Source organism: Fukomys damarensis, unplaced genomic scaffold (genome assembly GCF_012274545.1).
Source record: "Fukomys damarensis isolate Sample0158 unplaced genomic scaffold, DMR_v1.0_HiC HiC_scaffold_27, whole genome shotgun sequence".
NCBI classification, from domain to species: domain Eukaryota; kingdom Metazoa; phylum Chordata; class Mammalia; order Rodentia; family Bathyergidae; genus Fukomys; species Fukomys damarensis.
In genome coordinates, this window is record NW_022900939.1 from 40,221,626 (window position 1) to 40,244,853 (window position 23,228).

At 42.1% G+C, this 23,228-nt stretch overlaps 1 protein-coding gene and 1 long non-coding RNA gene across 2 annotated transcripts in view; one reads left to right on the top strand and one right to left on the bottom strand.

Moving 5' to 3' along the window:
* The window catches only part of LOC104857783, a 75,884-nt gene that overhangs the window by 16,351 nt on the left and 36,305 nt on the right, over positions 1–23,228 (top strand). The window lies entirely within an intron of this gene.
* On the bottom strand, positions 9,122–11,469 carry LOC104857784. The gene is made up of 3 exons (XR_778968.2): positions 11,237–11,469; positions 10,743–10,854; positions 9,122–9,185 (listed from the first exon to the last, which is right to left on the bottom strand). It is a non-coding gene; the product is annotated as an uncharacterized LOC104857784 (long non-coding RNA).

Below are 23,228 nucleotides of genomic sequence, written 5' to 3' on the forward strand. Positions count from 1 at the left end.
CTTAATCTGCCTTTCCTAATTTCTAGATCTAGTTATTATACAAGCTTAATGATGCAGTACTTTGAGAATAGAGGCTTCTGATGCAAATTAAAACAAGTACACTGGGGATTTATTTAGCACTAACACTAAATGTGAACATACTGTCCCCATAGATGTTAGGGCCCCACATGGCCAGAGAAATTAAACAATGAAACCTGTCAGGTACCTTTGTAACTCTGAGTGCCATCAGAGTTTCCACATCTCTCATTTCAGAAATGGTACCACGAGATCTCAGGATTGAGATGCCTCACTGGGAAGTGTGTCAGAAAACAACAACAGGGTGTGATGAGGTACCGTCAGCCGGTCTTCTCATCGCACTTCCTGGCAGGTCCTGACACCATTCTGAATTTTGAATTTGGGAATTTTTTAACAAGTTAAACTCTTGAAAAGTACAAATGGTTATTATACCAGAAGACTATAAGTAAAGGGAAATTTGTGTAACAACACACGAACCAAAAAGCCACATGCAGTTAAGTATATAAATAAAAGTTCCGGTGCCATAAAACAATAGCACCTGTAGTCATGACCCCCATAGTCAGTACTTATTTGCAGGATGTGCGATATTAATGCCATAGAAACACTGGTGCCCTAGTCAAGTGAAGATTTATTTCGAGTGTAACCATGCTCAAAGCCAGAGAATTGGGAAAATTTGCAAATTCAGGGACGCAACTTTGAGTATTTATGTTTTGTATATGACAGATCTAAGTGCATACTTGAGATGTGACTTTGGTAAATTATGTAATTGTTAAATACCATGTTGGATTATAATTATTTTTGAAATATGATCTTTAAACTATCAAGTGCCCATCTAAAAATTTTGTTCTTTATCATATGCTTTCTTTGGCTTTTATGGCAGTATCAGCTGTGTACTTGTCTTTCTACAATTTCCATTAAATTTTATTACCTCAGTAAATCTGTATTTTACATAAAATAAATTCTGACAGTCAGAAATTGAAAAGTAATTAGGAAATTTTCACACTGTTCATAGAATAATGTTCAATTGTATTTTGAAGCAATCATCTAACCTTCTGTACTTTAGCTTCAGCTTCTGGGCTAATTTTCGTGGTGCTTTTTTATAACTTGATGCTAAAATCTCTGAGTAATTAAAAATAAGTCATAATAAGTTATTAGTAATTTCAAAAGCATTAAGGTTACTTTACAATATAAATTCAAATGATCAAAATGTAAATTACTGAAATGCAATTTATTTGTTCATTTTGTATGGAATAGAATGTATTCATATTATTGGTACCAATTTTATTCTTATAGAATGTTTATGATTAATAGCTGATGAAAGGCACCTTTGAAAAGTCATTCCATTTACCTGAGACAGTGGTAGGACTAGTGCCAGAAAAATCAGGGTTATGTTTTGAGAGAGAAAATAAACTGTTTTGGATTTACATGTGACTGCTCATGTTCCTGAAGGAAATTTAAGTCTTAGGATAGCTAACACCATCAAGGTTAGAGAAGAATAAGGGAATACCAACAGAGGCAGAAGGATTTGTTTAAAAATGAAAAAGGATTAATCTGTATCTTAGATTATGATATTGGTTAAGTGCGAAGGTGCACAAAAAGTCTTCCATTGGAGGCTCTTTTTAGAAAAGGTCTTCCAGATTTATGCTCTGTCTTCTGCTCTCTCCTGGTTCTCTAAGCTCTAGCCACACAGACCTTCAGTTCTTTAAACAACCTTGTACTAGTCCTTTGCCGTTTAATTGAAGAGCCTTTGCCTTTGTGCTTCCCTCTGCGTGGACGAAACACTTGTATTTTACTTACCTCTTCTCCAAAACACATGTACATATCCCTACATGCTTACACACTCGTACTGTAAGCTTTGTCCTAAATGTCACTTTCTCATGGGAGGAGCTCCCTTATCCCCTTTTGTTCCTGCTCCAGGCTCCTGCTCTGTCCTGAGAAGCAGCCCACCCTATAAAGTTGTGGGAGGGTAAAGCTCTCCAGGTGGAGGGAACAGCAAGTACAAATGGCCAGAAGACGGATAAAGCAAAAGTTATGAAGTATTCTGATACAGACTGAGAAGAAGGAAGCAGGGCAAGCGAAGACCAGGTAGCATGGGGACTTGTAGGTTGTACGGGCGGATTTGAAGTGTACTAAGAAACACTGGAGTAGTACCTGCTGTTAAGAAATGTCCTTTGAAATTGGTTTAATTAAATGACAGGAACTTAATAGCACCTAACCATACCAGACGGTAACCATTAAAGAAAGGTGAATAACATCTTGCTTCTGTAAATATTGAATGCCTACTTATAAAAGGAACAGTGACTGTAAGGGGCTGAAAGATAAAAAGCTATTGATCCCTGTGGTTGCTAGTATGCATGAAATGATACAGCTTTATACAGACTGGAGATCCAGGAAAACCCAGATCCCACCTGAGACGGCCCATCTTCCCTGAAAAGGTCCCATAGAATCCCATGCAAAGAGGAGAAACACCAATAACATCTTATCACTAAGTGAGGCATCCACTTCAACCCCAGTAGAGAATGTTAATGAACCAAGCTGGAATAATTATTTCCCACTCCAATAACCTACAGTCCCATATTGGGCAGAGCCATTTATGAGATCTGTTGAAGGGGAGTACTGAGGAATGAAGAAGAACTAAGTTTGGGTGGGACCTGTCCACAGTCGTACCGGTTACTCCTGGGAGAATAAATATCCTTAAGCCTGTGAGGGTAGAGTGAAGACCATGTCCATGTGTTCTTGAACCTTGAGCTCAGCTCAGGGGCCGAGAACATGTTCGTAAACCTGGCCCATGATGCCAGCACTCCTCCGGGGGTGGGGCGAGGGGTGTGTGTGTGTGTGTGTGTGTGAGAGAGAGAGAGAGAGAGGGAGAGAGGAAGGTGTGTACCATGGGAAAGGGGTAGGAGGAACCTTGCTAACAAGCATATGTACTCTCCCTGGATGCCAACCCTTGCCCTTGGGCAGTTTTTCCTTGTGGTGGAGATGATGTGCATGTGAAATAAGTCATGTCAGTCACGATGTCCTCAGCAGTGGTAGTAATAGTGAAATTCTGGTGACATGTCATTTGCTATGTGCCAGGCACTGTTCCATGTGCTTTATTTGTATCCTTCTCAGCTGAGTGCTTACAATAGCACCGTAAGTGCCATTATCACTTTACAGAGGAGACTAGAGCCCCAGAAAGGCTAAATTACCTAGCCAGGCCCACTCAGGAAGTAGCAGGGAAGAAAAAGTGCTGAAGATCACACAAGAATGCGCAACCAGTCTAAGTGGGAGAAGTGGTGGGAGGCATTTAAGGTTACTCTCTCAGGTCGAGGACATGAAGTTCAGGGAACGTTTGGAGAAGAGTGTTTGAGTGCAGGCAGGGCGTGTGCCTGGAGAGATCACCCCGCCTGGCTGGACTGCTGCCTGATTAGCCTCTCAGCAGGTAAGAGGAGACCAGGCTGGAGTATTTTGGAAGTTTTGAAAATGTCAGGCAAAAATATCTCTGTAAGCGAATAGCAAGCCATGCCTGTAAATAGTGTTGGATTCTAGATTACCGTCATTATGCAGACATGTTTTGCTTCCCTGAGGGCTGAGGAACGAGGGATGGCTCCTGCTGCATCTGCAACTGGGCTGCTATCTGTGTGTCTTTCTTTTTGTAGTTGTAAAGAATCATTCATGCCAGCACAGTTAATGAGCTCCAGCAGCTGTTAAATGAAATTCTACATTCTGTTCAAAGAGGGCTTTAAAATGCTGCCATTGTCTCCTGACCATTTTGGTGTCTTCTCCACTGGGATACTTCTAAGTCACAATGGTCTGAGTTGTTCTCAGCCCAGGAGACCCTTCAGGACCTGGTCGGGCAGGGCCTGCAGGGAGAGGGGTTTTTCAGCAAAGGTAGCCTCATAGGGTGTTATTTTTCTACATCACACGTGCTCTCTTCACCAGGGAATACTAGAGGAAAACTATTCCAATTTTCTAAGAAGCTTTTTAGAAATGAAATAATTAGCTATCAACAAACTTTGAATCTTCCAAGTTAGGGAACTGAACTAAGTTCTTTGAGGCCAGAAGAACTGAATGACACTTAGTTTTTCTCTTCCTTTACGATGTTTCTTTGTTTACACTTGTCACTCTTGGAGCTTCCTCGTCAGCTCTCAGAGTACAGTTTGAAGATTTTTAAACCTTCTAGCCAGTTAGTCCTTTAAATTCAAACTTTAATATTTAGCCTTCAGCTCTTTCTCTGAGATGGATCACTTTTTGCTAGTGCATTTTTTTTTTCAGTCCTAGAAATTGAACCCAAGGCCTTTGCAATGAGCTACATCCCCAGTCCTATATATTTTTATGTTTTATATTGAGATAGAATCTTACTAAGTCTCTAAATTTCCCAGGCTGTGCTCAAATTTGCAGTCCTACTTCATCCTCCCAAAGTGCTGGGAATGACAGGTGGTACACCACCACATCTGGATTCCCTAGTGCATTCTAACAAATATGAACTCCTGAGCCACCTCAGATCTGCAGGACACTGATCTGCACTGTGCCAGGTGTAGTGGGCTCTGGCCCTTACTGTAGTGACAGACCTGGTTGTAACTGGCGCTTTTAGATAGACAGGAAGACTCCAGGGTACAGTTCTGTCTCGTCATCCAAGACTATGAAGCTGTGCTTCCTCATATCCAGGATGCTGCTCTTGCCAAGCCCTGAATCTCCTCCTCATGAGAGAACATTTCCACCATAGACTTACCATAGGAAAACATACTTGCTAGGCGTATTTGACTACCTGGTATAGGGAAAAAACAGGCCTATGGCTTCCAGATTACTACAAATAATAAGGGGTAAGTTTTGGTGAAGTATTAGTTTAACCCATTAAGTGATACTTAAGAATCAAACGGTAGGGAACCAGAGAAGAAGCACAGAAGGCACAGATACTGCGATGGGTAGGTTATACATACATAACAGCACCTCTGCGGTCCTAGACTTTCCTCCTCCATGCAGCCTGGATCCCAGGGACCTTCTTTATGGCTGGATATTCATGGTTTGTCTGAGCTGCTTGCCCAGTTGTGTTGCATTGATCGAGTTTTGATTATTAGTTACCTTTAAGCCAATGACAGCGCGTGCTCTTATAGTCTCTTCACTTTTATATCTCTGCAGTTTGAGGAGGGGAGCATTAAATTTGATAAATGGTGGTGGAGACAGTGTCCCCAGTGAGCAGGACACTGCTTAATAGAAAGACAAGCCAGGAGAGCTCTCACCTGGCCTCTGCTTGCAGTACTTAGATGTTAAACACACAGACTGAGACTGTTCTGTGCTCTGTAGCTACAACTCACTGTCTTCTGGCACTGAGATTCCTTTGAAATGCTGCTAAATTACACACTTTCAAAGAACTCTGGTACCTTGTCAGCCATGTTAACTCACATGTTCTCAGAACTATACAATAAGTGTTGTCTATTCAAGGAAAGGTTACTGCAGGAACAGTATTGATGTAGCTTGGCTGCGAACCTTTGTTCTTTGAACACAGTGCGCACATAAGATGAAGACTGTCCCTGGCATTGTGTCACACAGTAGAACACTGGCCTGCTGACTAAACAGATATCACTGCCAAGGTGAATTACTGAATTCCAACCAGCCTCACTCACTAGTTTCCCTCCCTTTTCTCCCACACAGTGTCCTACTTTTTTATTAGACAAATTGTCTTCCACTCTTGCAAGTAATTGCTGTATTTCACTGAGCATTACTACAGCAGTTTCCCTCTGTGTTTTTAAACTAGTACTCGATGAATTCCATTGGAGCAGAACAAATAATGATGTGTATGCATCTGCTCACATACCCACCTAGCACTGCATTACCAAGAGTCCCTGTGCTTCAACTCCTGTCACTGCTGAGCTAATCACATCATCCAGCTACTGTTACTTTACTAAACATGGGTGACTTCATTTCAGCACTTCCGGGAGAGGACTATCTGGGATACTCCCTTCCAATAGAGGAAGTGGGCTGATGAGGCCCAGTGTTCTCCTTCCAGATCCTTCACATCTCTGGGAAGCTGCATCCTCTGTAAAAAATAGATCTGTCTGTGTGCCAGAGTGTAACCCTGACGTTCAACAGGGCAATGGGAGGAGGTCACACAGACCTTGTCTGTTTCAGCAGTACGCCTCCCTTTTGGCAGGGATTCGAGGGGAAGTATTTAACAATGGGATTTTATAAAAGCCAGTGTAGTAAAGAATGTTTTCATATTTGAATGGATCTGAGGAAGTTTCCTTTTTCTCCCCTGATAAGTACAGGGTATTTAAGGGTAATGGTGTCTGTGGATTTGTAGGGAGGATTTGGCTGTTTTATTGGACCTTACGGAAAAATTTTGTCATTTTATCATTTCCATGAAAGGTAGTTACCAGAAGAATAAGTTGTAGTCTCTTAACTTCATACTGATCTCAAATATTTTGCTTAAGGGGAATTAGTGAGGAAGTAACAGTCTTTCAGAAAGGTGATTTATTCAACAGCCAGAACTCTTTTAGTGTCTCTAGTCATACCAGAAATCATGAGGTAATTTTCTTTCACACATGTACCATAAGACATTTAAAAGCTTTAAGTGCAAATCATTGGATGTTAAAAAATAAAAATTGCACATAGTAGAAGGAAAGATGTTCTTGTCTTCATCCCCTCTCTGCTTCCAGCCACTTCTGGTCTTCAAGGTAGGTCTGAGGTCCCCATCAGATTTGCTACGTGATTAGGAGAGGCAGTTTGCCGAGGACCGAAGGTAAGCCCCTTTCCTCCAAGACCCACAGTGTTTGCAGGCTTAGGACTCCACAGTGGGGTGGGTCTTCCCTAGCCAGGGACCCATGTCACCATAACGTCCAAGGTTACCTTCCTGTGCTCAGAGTATTTCAGTGTCTGCTGGGAAGAGTAAGGCAATGATGACAACAGTTTGGACAGGGAACGAATCCTGGCATCATATTTTGCACATATGAACTTCACTTGATCAATGTTTATGGGGCCTTCATTCGCAGAGAGCAGCGCAGCCTCCTTTGTGAAGTAGATATTTAAAGAAGATAAAGACAAAAAGGGTTGCACAAGAGAAGAAAAACTACTGAGAGTTTGAGTTGACGTTTGACAGGAAGGAATGTACAGGGTCCCCTGAGCTCAGTGAGTTTCAGGAAGCAGTTTAGGACAGACATTGGAGCATTTTGAGTAACAGACACTGGACAGATGGACTAGGGATGCAGGTATCCTGGAATGCCAAAGAGCAAGTGCAGAGGCTAGTGGGCTGAGAAGCAGAGCCTGCTTGGGAGGAAGAGCTCGTGGGTGGGCATAAGAACACCATGGAAAGAATCAGGAACATGACAGGCGGGTAGAGGAAGAGGCCTTGCCGGGTTCTGCAGAGGAGAAGGAGAACGAGGCCAGGATGTGGAGGGAAGAGGGAAATCAAGGAAGGAGAAACCCTGGTGTCCATCGCTGCAGATAGATCCATTGAGTATTTGGCCTTGGACAGAAGGTGTCTTTTGGAAGATGTTAGGAGGGATTGGATTTGTTTTTTGTCTGTTTGTTTTTGGTACCAGGGATCAAACTCGGGACCTCGTGCTTACGAAGCAGGTGGCAGAACTTCTGAGCTAAATCCCCAGCTCTAGGATAGATGTGAGAAGGGGGTGTTGTGAGGTGGGGGACAGTAGGAAGTGAGGCAGATCACACTTGAAGGGCATGAGAAGAGGAAAGAGGGTGGCTTGGAGAAGCTGCTGTGACGTGAGGGTAACAGTGGATGCAGAAGAAACTGCTTCCCTGAGGCCTAGGTCAGAGGCCATGAGTTAGCCTGGCACGTATCTACTTCGTGTCATGGGTATTCTCCTAGCCCTAAGTCAGAAGTCCAAATACAGGCACTAAGCAGGGAGAACATCGTCCCCTGGAGAGCCACCTGAGGAAACATGCCACTGTTTGGCCAAGTAGGGGCCACCGCTGTAGAGTACCCACTCTGGTCTCTTGGTAAATGAGGCCCTTGCCTTATCTAGCAGCAGCCGCTTTGTCCCCCGTCTTCCCATGGGCACTCCAAAGTCTTTGGTTGTGCCATGACCTCAAAGTAGTCTGAGCCCACAAATCTGGCTTGGCTCAGTGGAGTCTGGTGCAGAAGACTTTGTTTCTGTGAGACCTTTTAATATTTCTATCCTTGAGCATCGTGCATTGACTTATACACTCCAGGGCCTAACTATGCAGGGTGGCATTGATTTGTTTGATCCCGTGCAGGGATGAGCCAATCCTCATAAGTGAATTATACTGCACATAAAACTGTCACAACTGAACAGTCATAAAAGACAGTTTCTATGATGCATCTGTTATTTGGTTTCCCTAAGGAGACTAATGTGCCTTATTTACAGCATTTTCCTGATGGCTTTCTGCCCTGGGTAGAAACGTCAGTTGCTGGGATATGCATGTGGAGTACATTGACGCCTCTGATATTCTGGTTTGGGTTTGAATTTTGGGCCTTAACTGCTAATCTCTCTCTGACTGAGTCATGCCTTCACCCCAGACTGTCTGATACTCCTTCGCCCCTTTCTGCACCTAGAACAGTGCCAGTAGAAGTCCTGCACATATACTTGGTTATCTTCTGATAGCACAATATAGATAGCACAATCTCTTAATGGCGGCTGCAATCACACTGGCTTACTGAGTTATTTGGCAATTCTCAGGATTACTCAGGTTTGGTGTAGTGTCAGTTAAAACTCCTTCCTTTGCTCTGTGAATTGCTCTTCAGCCCCATTTAGTTAGAGTTCAGCCATTACCAAAGTTTGAACAGGTACCGAACGTACAGGGGCCACTGCTGTGTCGTTTCCTCCGTGGGAAGTTTCCTGGCCATGCTGCCTGGCTGCTGAGTTAGATTTGGTCTTTGAAGTAATGTCGGAGTCCTTTGGGATCTTCATATGCTCATCTGACATAATTATTAATGTTTTTAGTTTTGTGTCGAATTGGGAAAGCCTGATATTAATAAAGACTAAAGTTACACGGTTGCATAGGGAATGCTCAGGCCAAGGGACAGCCACGGGGGCTCCTTGCAAGCTCTTCCAGATGGGCATCTCTTGGTCATCAGTTTCTTCAGGGCACGTTTGTCCAGTACTTGTGCATTTCCCTAAAAGCATCAGGATTCACTGCACTTCTCCACAACCACATCTTAGGAGATTTGCTCAGATATACTTGTCCCGGCAGCTTCTTTTTATCTGTCCTTCCTGTAATCACATTAAAAAGGGAGCAAATAAAAATCAACACCCACACTATATAAATACCTGCCTGCCTTCTCTCCCAGACCCTTCTCAGAAAAGATAAAGGTAATTTTGGATCCAAGGCCGAGGATTTCAAACATTCATTACCCATTTCATAAACATTTGCTAAGCTGTTACTCTGTGCTGAGGGGTTGGAGATACAACTGTGAGCGGATCGGACATCAACCCTGCCCTTCCTAGAAATGTCCCTTCCTGCCAGCTTCCGGAAGAGGCTGCTGGAGGCGGGGAGCTGGAGCTGAAGCAGCTGCTCAGTGAGTGGTGGACACAAAATGGAAACTTTGCGATTACTGAGACTAAAAATCAAATGCAGTGTCAAGGTCCAGACAGATTGGGACACCGGGCAAACTAACAAATGCTGAGACGCAAAATTTGGAGCAGATTGTTTTCTAAAACATTTAGTATTAATAGACTTTCCATGCCAGCAATTCAAGTGTACACTAGTAAGAGCTTTTGCACACTCTGGTTAACATGCTTTAAAATCAGCCCTGTCGTCTGAAGTAATGCCTTTGAACTTGGAACTGCCTTAGAATTTTCATTCTTTTGCCACAGGGGGAAAAAAACCTAGCAGAACAATGAGTCAGTTTTTTCACTAAGTTGCCTAAGTCAAATGTTCTTTAGAGACTGTTCAGAGAATTGCTTGTGCAACATCCATCTCTCCCTGTGTTTCTCCAAGCGCTCATCGCAGTCTCTTTCTGAAAGTCTTCTTTGTTTAGGTGTGTGCTGTACCTGGGCTGACTCTGTCCCTACTTCTGAGTTAACCATATCCAGGTACAGATCTCAAAAGGACGGTGTGGTGAAGAACCCTGAGATAGCGGCCCCCAACTCCTGTGTAACCCTAACTTGGTTCCTTCTCACCCTTTCCAATGCAGCTTATTCTGAACCTACAGACTGCGCAGAGTAGGGGAGCGTCGTCTCTCCTGAATGCTGCTCTCCTTCCTCCCAGGGCGCTCAGGGCCCGGATGTGTAGCCTCAAGCTCGGAGACCACACAGGAGATTCCATATGCCCAAAGGAAAGAAAGGGTTCCTTTTTCTCACCACTGCTATATTTTCCTCTTCTTTCATGTGTTCCTGGACTCCTTTTACTCCCCGTGTCTCTCTGTGGTAGCTTTTTATGCAAAATTGTGTCGCACTGAGATGCAGTGACTTCTCCGGATGGAATGAGGCAGACGTGTGATAGCAGACAGACACACGTGCCGCAGCTCCTTGCTTCACTGAGCTTCCATTCAAATATCACTTTACCAAGAAAGGCCTTACCTGACCCCCAGCTGATCACCTCACTTACGGTGCTTTCCCTGAGAGCACTTAGCACCGCCTGTGTAGCTGTGTGTCAGTCCCTTAACTGATGGCATTTGTCTCTTCTGGAATACAATTATAACAGGAACTCACTGCTAGATCTCTATAGCTTAGAACAGTGCCCGGCACATAGTCAACCTTTAAGCTTTTTGAAACCAACCTGCAGCACTTGGGACGGGATGTTCTGACAGTTAAGGATGTGAGATTTACCTTAGTGAGCATCGTTACCATCATCTGTCTCAGTGCCAAATATTGGTTGTCTAGTGTCACACAGGCACGTGGGGGCAAGATCGCGCTCAGTCTCCTGACTCTTTGTATGAACCTAGAAGTGTCTCAAGAAAGAAAATCGACATTACCAATATTTATTGGTGTGTCTTTATAGAGCGTAACAAATACAAAGACCAATGCACGAAACTTAACCACAAGCAAGTCTTTACTGAAAACTGTGGACGCCTCATCAGAATGAAGAAGGCCAGGATGGCAAATGTTAGGGAAACCTGTAGTTAATATGAAAACTGCACATCAGTTTCTCTCCTTGAACTTCTAGTAGCAAGTGACTATACAGAAAGTAAGTGGTGAATTTGATCTCCCGCTTCCCTTTGGCCTAATTCTAACACGACGGCTCACTTCTCAAGATTTAACTGGGGCTGCTCTATTTTCCCATCCTGTAGGGAGAAAAGAGAGACTGGGGAAACATGTCTTACAAGTTTCTGAGTTGTGTTCCCTCCTTCGTCCCATGACCCTCTCGCTGCCCTGTGGACGTTGACGTTGGCGCTGGTGCTGGCGACTGGGCGGCTGGGGGTGGGGCCAGCCGAGAGTTGCTCTGCAGCACAGCTGCCACTTGCTTCCCTGGCAGACTTGTCTCCCTTCAAGGATTTTGTTTTTGAGGGTTTGTTTTGTTTTGTTTTATTTTGTTTGAGGAAGGACACAGAGAAGATTAAGCCAGAAGTTTGGATTTTTGCAAAGGTAACAAGATAAACATTCTTTTCTCATAAGATTTTTCAGAAAACTTTTTCAGCTGAAACTTTCAATCTCAGCATAACAAAACATTGAGATCTGTGGTAAATTCAGTCTGTGTGAGACAAAACACCAAACTACTTCAATACTAATTTGTTGAATAAGTTGAGCATATTTTCCTTGGCTTGATCATAGTGTGTTCTGATTTCCATCAAAAGGAAACATTCTGTCACGTTAATATACATAGCCACAAAAACCCTGCACATGGCTGCCACCCTTGGTGCTCTAAAAGGAAATCATTGTCGGAAGTTTTCTTAAAATATAAGAAGTCCCGTTCAAGTTTCACTGAACGTATTCCACCACCTGAGAAATTTTTACATTCTTCCTACTATTTTAAAGGTAGTCAGTTATTATATAGCAAGAAAACATCTTTTACTTCATCTGCCTGAAGTGCACACTACATCAGACGTCTAGGTCTTGTCATTGCCTCCTGTACTTTTTCTTAAAAAAATTATTAGAACATAAAGACAACAGTAACCCGAAAAAATCCCCAAAGAAAAATGATTCATAACCCTATAATTCAAGCCTAAATATTTTTGTTTTTGTTTATTACCTTTCAGTGCCTGCTCATTTTTGTACAGATAAGACCACGAGGTATATTAAAAGTAATAGTGTACTATAAAATGTTATATAGATATTAGTGACTTAAGTGATTATACCTTATTTCAAATTACTATTTAAATTGTTTTCGTTTTAATGATTACTGTTATCTTGTTTCTATCACTTTACAAGCCTAAATTTTTTTTTTTGTTTATTACCTTTCAGTGCCTGCTCATTTTTGTACAGATAAGACCACGAGGTATATTAAAAGTAATAGTGTACTATAAAATGTTATATAGATATTAGTGACTTAAGTGATTATACCTTATTTCAAAATACTATTTAAATTGTTTTCGTTTTAATGATTACTGTTATCTTGTTTCTATCACTTTAACACCCACACTATATAAATACCTGCCTGCCTTCTCTCCCAGACCCTTCTCAGAAAAGATAAAGGTAATTTTGGATCCAAGGCCGAGGATTTCAAACATTCATTACCCATTTCATAAACATTTGCTAAGCTGTTACTCTGTGCTGAGGGGTTGGAGATACAACTGTGAGCGGATCGGACATCAACCCTGCCCTTCCTAGAAATGTCCCTTCCTGCCAGCTTCCGGAAGAGGCTGCTGGAGGCGGGGAGCTGGAGCTGAAGCAGCTGCTCAGTGAGTGGTGGACACAAAATGGAAACTTTGCGATTACTGAGACTAAAAATCAAATGCAGTGTCAAGGTCCAGACAGATTGGGACACCGGGCAAACTAACAAATGCTGAGACGCAAAATTTGGAGCAGATTGTTTTCTAAAACATTTAGTATTAATAGACTTTCCATGCCAGCAATTCAAGTGTACACTAGTAAGAGCTTTTGCACACTCTGGTTAACATGCTTTAAAATCAGCCCTGTCGTCTGAAGTAATGCCTTTGAACTTGGAACTGCCTTAGAATTTTCATTCTTTTGCCACAGGGGGAAAAAAACCTAGCAGAACAATGAGTCAGTTTTTTCACTAAGTTGCCTAAGTCAAATGTTCTTTAGAGACTGTTCAGAGAATTGCTTGTGCAACATCCATCTCTCCCTGTGTTTCTCCAAGCGCTCATCGCAGTCTCTTTCTGAAAGTCTTCTTTGTTTAGGTGTGTGCTGTACCTGGGCTGACTCTGTCCCTACTTCTGAGTTAACCATATCCAGGTACAGATCTCAAAAGGACGGTGTGGTGAAGAACCCTGAGATAGCGGCCCCCAACTCCTGTGTAACCCTAACTTGGTTCCTTCTCACCCTTTCCAATGCAGCTTATTCTGAACCTACAGACTGCGCAGAGTAGGGGAGCGTCGTCTCTCCTGAATGCTGCTCTCCTTCCTCCCAGGGCGCTCAGGGCCCGGATGTGTAGCCTCAAGCTCGGAGACCACACAGGAGATTCCATATGCCCAAAGGAAAGAAAGGGTTCCTTTTTCTCACCACTGCTATATTTTCCTCTTCTTTCATGTGTTCCTGGACTCCTTTTACTCCCCGTGTCTCTCTGTGGTAGCTTTTTATGCAAAATTGTGTCGCACTGAGATGCAGTGACTTCTCCGGATGGAATGAGGCAGACGTGTGATAGCAGACAGACACACGTGCCGCAGCTCCTTGCTTCACTGAGCTTCCATTCAAATATCACTTTACCAAGAAAGGCCTTACCTGACCCCCAGCTGATCACCTCACTTACGGTGCTTTCCCTGAGAGCACTTAGCACCGCCTGTGTAGCTGTGTGTCAGTCCCTTAACTGATGGCATTTGTCTCTTCTGGAATACAATTATAACAGGAACTCACTGCTAGATCTCTATAGCTTAGAACAGTGCCCGGCACATAGTCAACCTTTAAGCTTTTTGAAACCAACCTGCAGCACTTGGGACGGGATGTTCTGACAGTTAAGGATGTGAGATTTACCTTAGTGAGCATCGTTACCATCATCTGTCTCAGTGCCAAATATTGGTTGTCTAGTGTCACACAGACACGTGGGGGCAAGATCGCGCTCAGTCTCCTGACTCTTTGTATGAACCTAGAAGTGTCTCAAGAAAGAAAATCGACATTACCAATATTTATTGGTGTGTCTTTATAGAGCGTAACAAATACAAAGACCAATGCACGAAACTTAACCACAAGCAAGTCTTTACTGAAAACTGTGGACGCCTCATCAGAATGAAGAAGGCCAGGATGGCAAATGTTAGGGAAACCTGTAGTTAATATGAAAACTGCACATCAGTTTCTCTCCTTGAACTTCTAGTAGCAAGTGACTATACAGAAAGTAAGTGGTGAATTTGATCTCCCGCTTCCCTTTGGCCTAATTCTAACACGACGGCTCACTTCTCAAGATTTAACTGGGGCTGCTCTATTTTCCCATCCTGTAGGGAGAAAAGAGAGACTGGGGAAACATGTCTTACAAGTTTCTGAGTTGTGTTCCCTCCTTCGTCCCATGACCCTCTCGCTGCCCTGTGGACGTTGACGTTGGCGCTGGTGCTGGCGACTGGGCGGCTGGGGGTGGGGCCAGCCGAGAGTTGCTCTGCAGCACAGCTGCCACTTGCTTCCCTGGCAGACTTGTCTCCCTTCAAGGATTTTGTTTTTGAGGGTTTGTTTTGTTTTGTTTTATTTTGTTTGAGGAAGGACACAGAGAAGATTAAGCCAGAAGTTTGGATTTTTGCAAAGGTAACAAGATAAACATTCTTTTCTCATAAGATTTTTCAGAAAACTTTTTCAGCTGAAACTTTCAATCTCAGCATAACAAAACATTGAGATCTGTGGTAAATTCAGTCTGTGTGAGACAAAACACCAAACTACTTCAATACTAATTTGTTGAATAAGTTGAGCATATTTTCCTTGGCTTGATCATAGTGTGTTCTGATTTCCATCAAAAGGAAACATTCTGTCACGTTAATATACATAGCCACAAAAACCCTGCACATGGCTGCCACCCTTGGTGCTCTAAAAGGAAATCATTGTCGGAAGTTTTCTTAAAATATAAGAAGTCCCGTTCAAGTTTCACTGAACGTATTCCACCACCTGAGAAATTTTTACATTCTTCCTACTATTTTAAAGGTAGTCAGTTATTATATAGCAAGAAAACATCTTTTACTTCATCTGCCTGAAGTGCACACTACATCAGACGTCTAGGTCTTGTCATTGCCTCCTGTACTTTTTCTTAAAAAAATTATTAGAACATAAAGACAACAGTAACCCGAAAAAATCCCCAAAGAAAAATGATTCATAACCCTATAATTCAAGCCTAAATATTTTTGTTTTTGTTTATTACCTTTCAGTGCCTGCTCATTTTTGTACAGATAAGACCACGAGGTATATTAAAAGTAATAGTGTACTATAAAATGTTATATAGATATTAGTGACTTAAGTGATTATACCTTATTTCAAATTACTATTTAAATTGTTTTCGTTTTAATGATTACTGTTATCTTGTTTCTATCACTTTTCCCCCCCCCCTTAGGACAAATTAGCTTAAACAGTTTTACCAAGTCAAAAATAGGATTTTGTTAGCTTCGACAGATTTGTTGCAGCCACGCCAGCATTGTGTGTATTATCTCTTTTAGTACTTGTAAAATACCAACTCAGAAAGTTTGTTGTCTACAATTTGTAAATTACAAACTTAATAGTGATCTCTGTATTTGGTTATTTGAGCTTCTTCTCAGGACAGTTTTATGCTCATAGCTCTGGAAGCAGGTGCTCCTGGTGCCACTGATGCTCAGGGATCTGTGAAGATGTTCAGGGCCCTCTGAGAAGCATGTGGGTGCCGCCTCCCTCCTGGAGGGGCGCCCTGGGCAGTGCAGCGCAGTACATGTGGTCAGCCCATCATGACAGAGACAGCTGCTCTGACCATCACAGTGGACAGTGGATGTGTTACAGGATGGATGTGCTGTCATAATGGAAAATAAGCCACATGGGTTAAAGCTTAGGCAAAGGGAAATAAATTCAGGCGCCGTAGTAGACCAGGCTAAACACAGTGTCTCATATATACGGCGTGTCACTGTGTCTAGCGTTTTTATAGCTTTACCCAGCATGCCTTCTGGTGCGAACGTTCGTCCGTTTACATTTACTCCAAGTAGTTATGTCTGTCTTGTGCTGTCTTCTGAATTACTTGTTCCTCAGTCCTCCTCTTTCTGTTCTCTTTTATGTTCCACAAACATTCTTAACGGAGCATTTTATTTCTCTTGTTTTTCTAAAGCTGTATTTTCTTGCATACAATATGCTTAGTCAATTTAAAATTATTGGATTAAGTTTGGTGTATACGTAGAAGTAGATACACTTATGTATATACCCATATGTATAGAAACTGAACTATCACAGTTCCTTCACTTGCCGTCTGTCCATCCTCTGTCCTCTTACTGCCATGTATATTAACATCTACTTTGGAAACCAATATGTAGTGTTATAAGTTTTACTTTAAGCAGACATATATCTTCAGGAATTTCAAAGAAAAAAAGTATGCAAGTGATGGTATGATGCCTGGGTGGTTATTAAAATGGGTTATTTCCCTGGGCATGGTGGCACACGCCTGTAATCCCAGCACTCCGGAGGCTGAGGCAGGAGGATCGCTCTGAGTTCGAGACCAGCCTAGGCTACATAGTGAGTTCCAGGCCAGTCTCAACTACATAGTGAGACCCTGTCTCGCAAAAACAAAAAAAGGCGGGGGGCGGTATTTCTCACGTAAGTCTTACAGCGCATTACCGTGATGGTATTAGCTCTGGGAACTCCGTGTGTCATTTTTACAGCATTAACCAGGTAGATCCGAATGGAGTCGAGCGCAAGGAGAGTGCTGAGTGGTCATTTGGGTTCATCACTTGCTCCCTGGGGGCCCAGATTTCCTTGCCAAAAGGCAAAACTGAAAAAATGAGTCCTTGGCTTTCAAACATCCATGTAACTGCGCGAGAAATCATTTAGTATTCAATGTCTTACTGTTTATATACATTTTAAAATCTGAGGCTTTTGCCTTTTTGATCTATTTGGAATTGGCCTTTCGGTCATTGTGCGACAGTCTGAACTGCCAGCATGGAAAGCCTTGTTAAGCCAGTGCCCATTTGCTTACAATACGTAATTCTTGCTTTTCTTCCCAAATGAATAGAAAAACAGCCAGCAGTGCTTTGGGCTGTAGTGACACCTGGTGGTGCTTTTGTTTAGCGTTCTTTACTTGATTCTATCTTGTCTGTTGGTATCATTTTTCGTAAGGCATCATTTATTTTATCAGTTCGGATGTGTGGTCAGAGGCCTCTCCTTTCCGAGTGACACATTACCTTCTGAAACAGAGACCCCTGGGCCGCAGGCCCTGCCAGCAAGGCGTCCACTGTCCCTCACCTTTCTGCCTTTGGCTTGAGAGAATGAATTTGTACTCTATGTAGAGAAAGAAATGAAGTAAGGTCGAAAGAAGGAAGACATCGTTACGTGGTAAAATTGGAAATATTTGTCCTTAGTATCCCATGAAGTACTTGTGGGAGCTTCACTGGCACACTCACTGTGTGTCTCGAAAGTACTTACTGTGCATCCCTTCATCACTGTACAAAAGCGAGGCTCAGAGAGCGTTCCAGGGAGAGTACCTAAAGTCAGAAGTTCATCCACTTGTTTAAATCTCTAGGGAAGCCAAAAATCTCAGGTAAACCCTATTTCTAATTTGGACATGAAAGAATTTAAATTTAAATGTTCCTGTGTAATTTTAAAACTTGTGTATATGTTGCATGAATATATATATATTTAAATAATATTTCGGTAAGCCTCAATTCTTCTCTGATACCCATTCTGGTCCCTTCCTACTGTCTTTAGTGGTAACTGCTGCTATCACTTTGGGGTGCAGTTGTCCACATCACCCCTACACACACACGCACGCACACACACACACACACACACACACACTTTGTATTAAACAGAGATGGCGGTTGTTCGCATGTATGTTTAAAACACCATGTTTGGCCCAAATCGATTCATACTGGTAACACCTTGTTGTTGGGTGAGCCAGCCTCATCCAAGTCGAACTCGTGCCACTACACATCACCATAACAACCTTATTTTCAGTGGTAGTGACTGTTATTTCTAAAGATATACCCATATTACCTTCCAAGATTAGCTAAGGTCTTGTCAGAATGACCACTTTCCACTTAAATGGGAAAGTAATGCTTACCTTGTACCAATTAATTTGTCTTCTAATGATTGATCCAGTTTGGTCACCCCTGTCAGAACACCTTCTATTCTGTCACTGTCACATTGCTGTCCCTGTGGCTATGGCAAAAATTAGCTGACTTTTAAATGTAAGAGCCACAATTATTTGTTGTGGCCCAGAGTATCTAAATGATCTGTAATTTGTAACCCTGTTCATAGATTATAAAGAGAAGATTCCAAAAATTGTAAGAAAACTTTGTTTGATTACTTTATCACTTTCATTAACTCCATCTGTATACTTGCTCAAATCTTGAAGCCCGAAAATGTTTAAGGAAAATTTGAATTTTACATACTTAGAAGGGAAGTGATATATGGGTAGGCAGTTTAACAATACATGAATGAACTCATCATGATAAGTTTAATTTTTCCCCTTCTGGGTACAATAATTTAAATGGAATAGCACAGAAGGAAAGACGAAGGGGTCAGGAACCCCAAGACTTTTTAAGGAAAATATGATTAAATAGGTTACCTCAGACTAACTGTTATTTTAAAATCTACTCACAACATTCTACACAAAGATCACACAACCTTGCAGCTGTTCCATACACAGAAGAATTTATTTTCGATTTAAATAGGTTGATTTTAGCTACACTGAGAACCTGAGAAATCACATCAGGCAGATTCAAAGCAAAGCATATGGGTTCAGGGAGAACTTTTCCCCGAGAGGACCATGAGGAAGTTCATTAAAGTGAAAGGTAAAGTATACCACGTGGGATTAAAAGCAGTTAATGGATAAAAAGATTTTGAGGGTGCTAGAGGGGGTAGCTCAGTAGCTCGGTCGTGGAGGACAAGGTCCTGAGTTCAACCCTGAACACACACAGACACTCAGAGACACAGACACACTCACGTGCACTTTTTTTGGAACATGGAATATGTCCAGTGTGACCAGATACACATTTGAACTAAGCATGTTTTCATTCAGAATTAGTTTATTAGCAGATGGTTTTATTTGACTGAAATGCCAATTAAAACAGCCCCACTTAAAAAAAAAATTCACATTACAACAGGAACTTTTCAGACTTGTCTTGGTGTTATTAAAATAATCATTTTATGGAACTAGAGTTATTTTAGTGACGATGTTTAGTAAGGGTGTGGTGCTTTCCACTTAGAACATTTTAAACTCTTGAATGATTAGTCAATATTCAGACCCAGCTATTAGGGACCATTTCCTTTCATTCTTGCCCATTTTTTAACTGTTCACCTAGATTTCTTTTCTGAAGTTACTTTTTACCCTGATGTTTCTTCACTTAGAATATATCACAAAAATAAAATGTAAAAACTAGGTTGTCATCAGAAAAGGTTAACTCCCCAAGAAGCACTGCGGTCACTTAAGAAGTTGCCCTCCCTCCGTGCAGCCAGGCATTAGAAAAATAAAACAGCCTAACTTTGAGTTAAGTTTTTGGAAACTGGTACTTATAAAGATCAGAAATCAAATAAGCAGGGTCGGGGATTTAGCTCAGTGGTTCCACTGCCAGCCTTGCAAATGCAAGGTCCTGAGTTCGATCCCCACTACCTCCCCCCCCAAATGTCTTCTCACGCTCATCAAACCCTGGGTGTGCACCGTGAGTCTTTAGAGAATGAAGTGAAGTGACATGAAACACGGGCTTCTTCCAGTAACTTGGAGCTGGGGAGAGGAGGGGTTGCCGTCGAATTTGAGCTCTGCGGTGGGAGAGATGGGGCGGAGAGCGGGCTGAGGGGTCGGCGGTGACCGCAGGACACTCCGAAGGATCAGATGCCTCATGGTCAGGTTGAAGGCTGGGGAACCACCGCCGGCTGGGTGGGTGGGCACAAGCCCGGGCAGCAAGTGACGAACGGGCTTGTGTGATTAGGTCTTAAAATTGCCTGCAGCCTTCAGTCAGGACAAAACTCCTGAGTTCAGAAACCTCCTGTCCTGCACAGCAGCCTCTTTCCTGCGTCCCCTCTCACGTCCCGTCTCTCCACGCTTGTGCCCTCCTTCAGGACGAGCCTGGTCCCTCACACCAGGCTCCAGCATCCCTTGGCTTCCTGGTCTCTGCAACTAATCCCTCGCCAAGTTCTGTGATCCTTTCTGTATATGTTTTCTGTCTTTTCTCCTGCCTTCCTCTTCTTTAAGTAAGGCTCTCCCTAGTGCAGTAATTACTTATTTTCCTTACCTACAGGTGTCTAGCTAGAGTAAATTCTTCAAGGTGTAGATATGGTCATGCCCTTTGCCTTCGTAGAATCTTTCAGTGGCCTCTGTAGTTTAGAGAAAATGCCCAAGCCCTTCAGCTTGGTGTGGAACCGCCTGGTCTTCTCCCTACTGGCTGCTCTGTCTCCAGCCTCACCAACTCCTCCCTAGCCCTTTACATCTTCTCTCCCAGCCACTGAATCTGTAAAGGTCTAAGCTTTTTTGTCCTTCTGTTAGCTTGTTCTTTCCGATACACCTTGAGCTTCACTCTTCATCCTTTCCAAATCCTCATTAGCACTGTCTTCACCCAGACCATTTTATTCAAGACTGAGCCTGGTTTATCAGCCAACTCAGAAGTGTCTTTTGACCCACCATTGCACTTGTCACACCTCAGCAAGGGTTTTTGTGTCTGTCTGTCTTGCAGATTAGGCTGTGTCTTGGCAGGGTGTACTATTCTCATTGTGTAGAATGTAAAACATTCTGGGATATGCCAGGTGCCCACAAATGTTTGTTGAATGAATGGCTAATGCCTGAACTAGTTTGGGATTGCATCACTGGGGTCTGCAGTGTGTAATTCTCATCATGTAGGGTGGTTCTCTGCTATATAATATCAATGACTTCGTCATCCATCTATTTTGTGCACCACAGATCGATTTAACAAGTGAAAGAACCATTTGAATAAGCCATTATTAGAGGAGAACTTGGGGATTAACTAACTGTAGTCACATGAATGTCTCTGGTTACAGATTTACTTCCTTCCAACTGTGAGATTTTTTTTTCAGCTTTGAGTTTATTGGTACATTTTAGGGATACAGTACAGTTACATTCATTGTTGGGATCTTGTACCTCTACATGACAAGTCTTGATTCTCATTTTTTCCCCTTACCCCTGCCCTCCCTTCACCCCCTCGTCCCCTCCCCATCTACAAACACTTTATTTCCATCTTTTCATTATCTCACATTTTTTTCTTTTCCCTTATTACCCTTCCCCTACACATCCCACCTTCCCTACACCTTTAGCTCCTTTCTTCCCATTTCTAAATGTTTGTAATCTTATTAGGATCTTATGTATTATTGCAGATTATTCACACCAGAGAGACTATTCGGTATTTACTCATGTGTGCCTTATTTATTTCACTTAGGAGTATATCTTCAATATGTATCCATTTTCCTATGAACAAATCTATTTTCTCATTCTTTATGGCTAATATTCCATTTTATAGAAAAACTACATCTTCTTTATCCAGTCTGCATCGGATGGGCAAATGGGCTGTTTCCAAGTTTTAGCTATTACAAACTGTGCCTCTATAAACATGGGTGCACATACTTCTCTGTGATATGATTCTTTTAGTTCTTTTGGAAAGATACCCAGCAGAGGGATGGCTGGGTCAAATGGAACCTCCAGTCCAAGCTCTTTGAGGTATCTCCATATTGATTTCCATAGTGGTTGCACCAGTGTGCACTCCCACCAACAATGGAGAAGGGTTCCTTTCTTCCCACAACCCTGCCAACATTTGTTATTATGTGATTTCTTGATAGCAGCCATTCTTTGTGGGGTGAGGTGGAATCTCAGTGTTGTTTTCATCTGCATCTCTCGAATGATCAGTGATGTGGAACATTTTTTCATATATTTACTTGCTGCTTTTACTTCTTTGTCTGAGAAATGTCTGTTCATTTCAGATGCCCATTTTTGAATCGGGTCTTTATATTTGGGGAGGCTGATTGTTTTGAGTTCTTTATGTATTCTAGATAGTAGTCCTTTGTCTGAGGAACAGCTGGTAAAAATTTTTTTCCCACATTGTAGGTTGTCTCTTAGTTCTGCTGATGGTTTCTTTGGCAGGACAGAAGCTTTTTAATAAGGTGAGATCCCAGTTGTTGATTCTTTCTGCTAATTCCCGTGCTACTAAGGATTTGTTCATAAAGTCTTTTCCTATGCCAGTGTCTTCTAGAGTTCTGCCTAACTTACCTTCCAGCAAGTTTAATGTTTCTGTTTTAATATTTAGATCTTTAATCCATTTGGATTTTAATTTAGTGCATGGTGAAAGATAACGGTCTAGTTTTAATCTGTGGCAGGTTGACAATCCAGTTTTTCCAACACCATTTATTAAAGAGGCTATCTTTCCTCCACTGAGGATGGTCAGCTCCTTTATCAAAGATGAGGTAGCTGAGTACATCTGGAAGTTTGTTTTTGTGTCTTCCAGTCTGTTCCACTGATCCTCAGGCCTGTTTCTTTGCCAGTACCATGCTGTTTTTATCACAGTGGCTTTGTAGTATAGTTTCAAATTGGGAATTGTTACACCTGGTGCCATGTGACTGTTGCCTATAATGGCTTTTGCTATTCTAGGTCTCTTGTGGTTCCAAATGAATTTTTGGATTCTTTTTTCTAGTTCTGTGAAATATAGTGTTGGAATTTCAATTGGCATTGCATTGAATGTATATAGCAGTTTTGGTAGTATGGCCATTTTCACTATGTTGATTCTTCCTACCCAGGAGCAGGGGATATCTTTCCATTTTTTTATATCCTCTTCGATTTCTTTTTTCAGAGTGCTGTAGTTTTCAGTGTAGAGATCTTTTGTTTCTTTTGTTAGATTGATTCCTAGATACTTCATTTTTTTGGATGCTATTGTAAAAGGAATTTTTTCCCTTATTTCTCTCTCCGTGAGTCTGTTATTTGTGTATAAGAAGGCTATTGATTTTTGGGTGTTCACCTTGTATTCAGATACTCTACTGAACCTGTCAATTAAGTCTAGAAGTCTTTTGGTGGAGTTTTTTGGGTCTTCAATGTAGAGCATCATATCATCAGCAAATAATGAC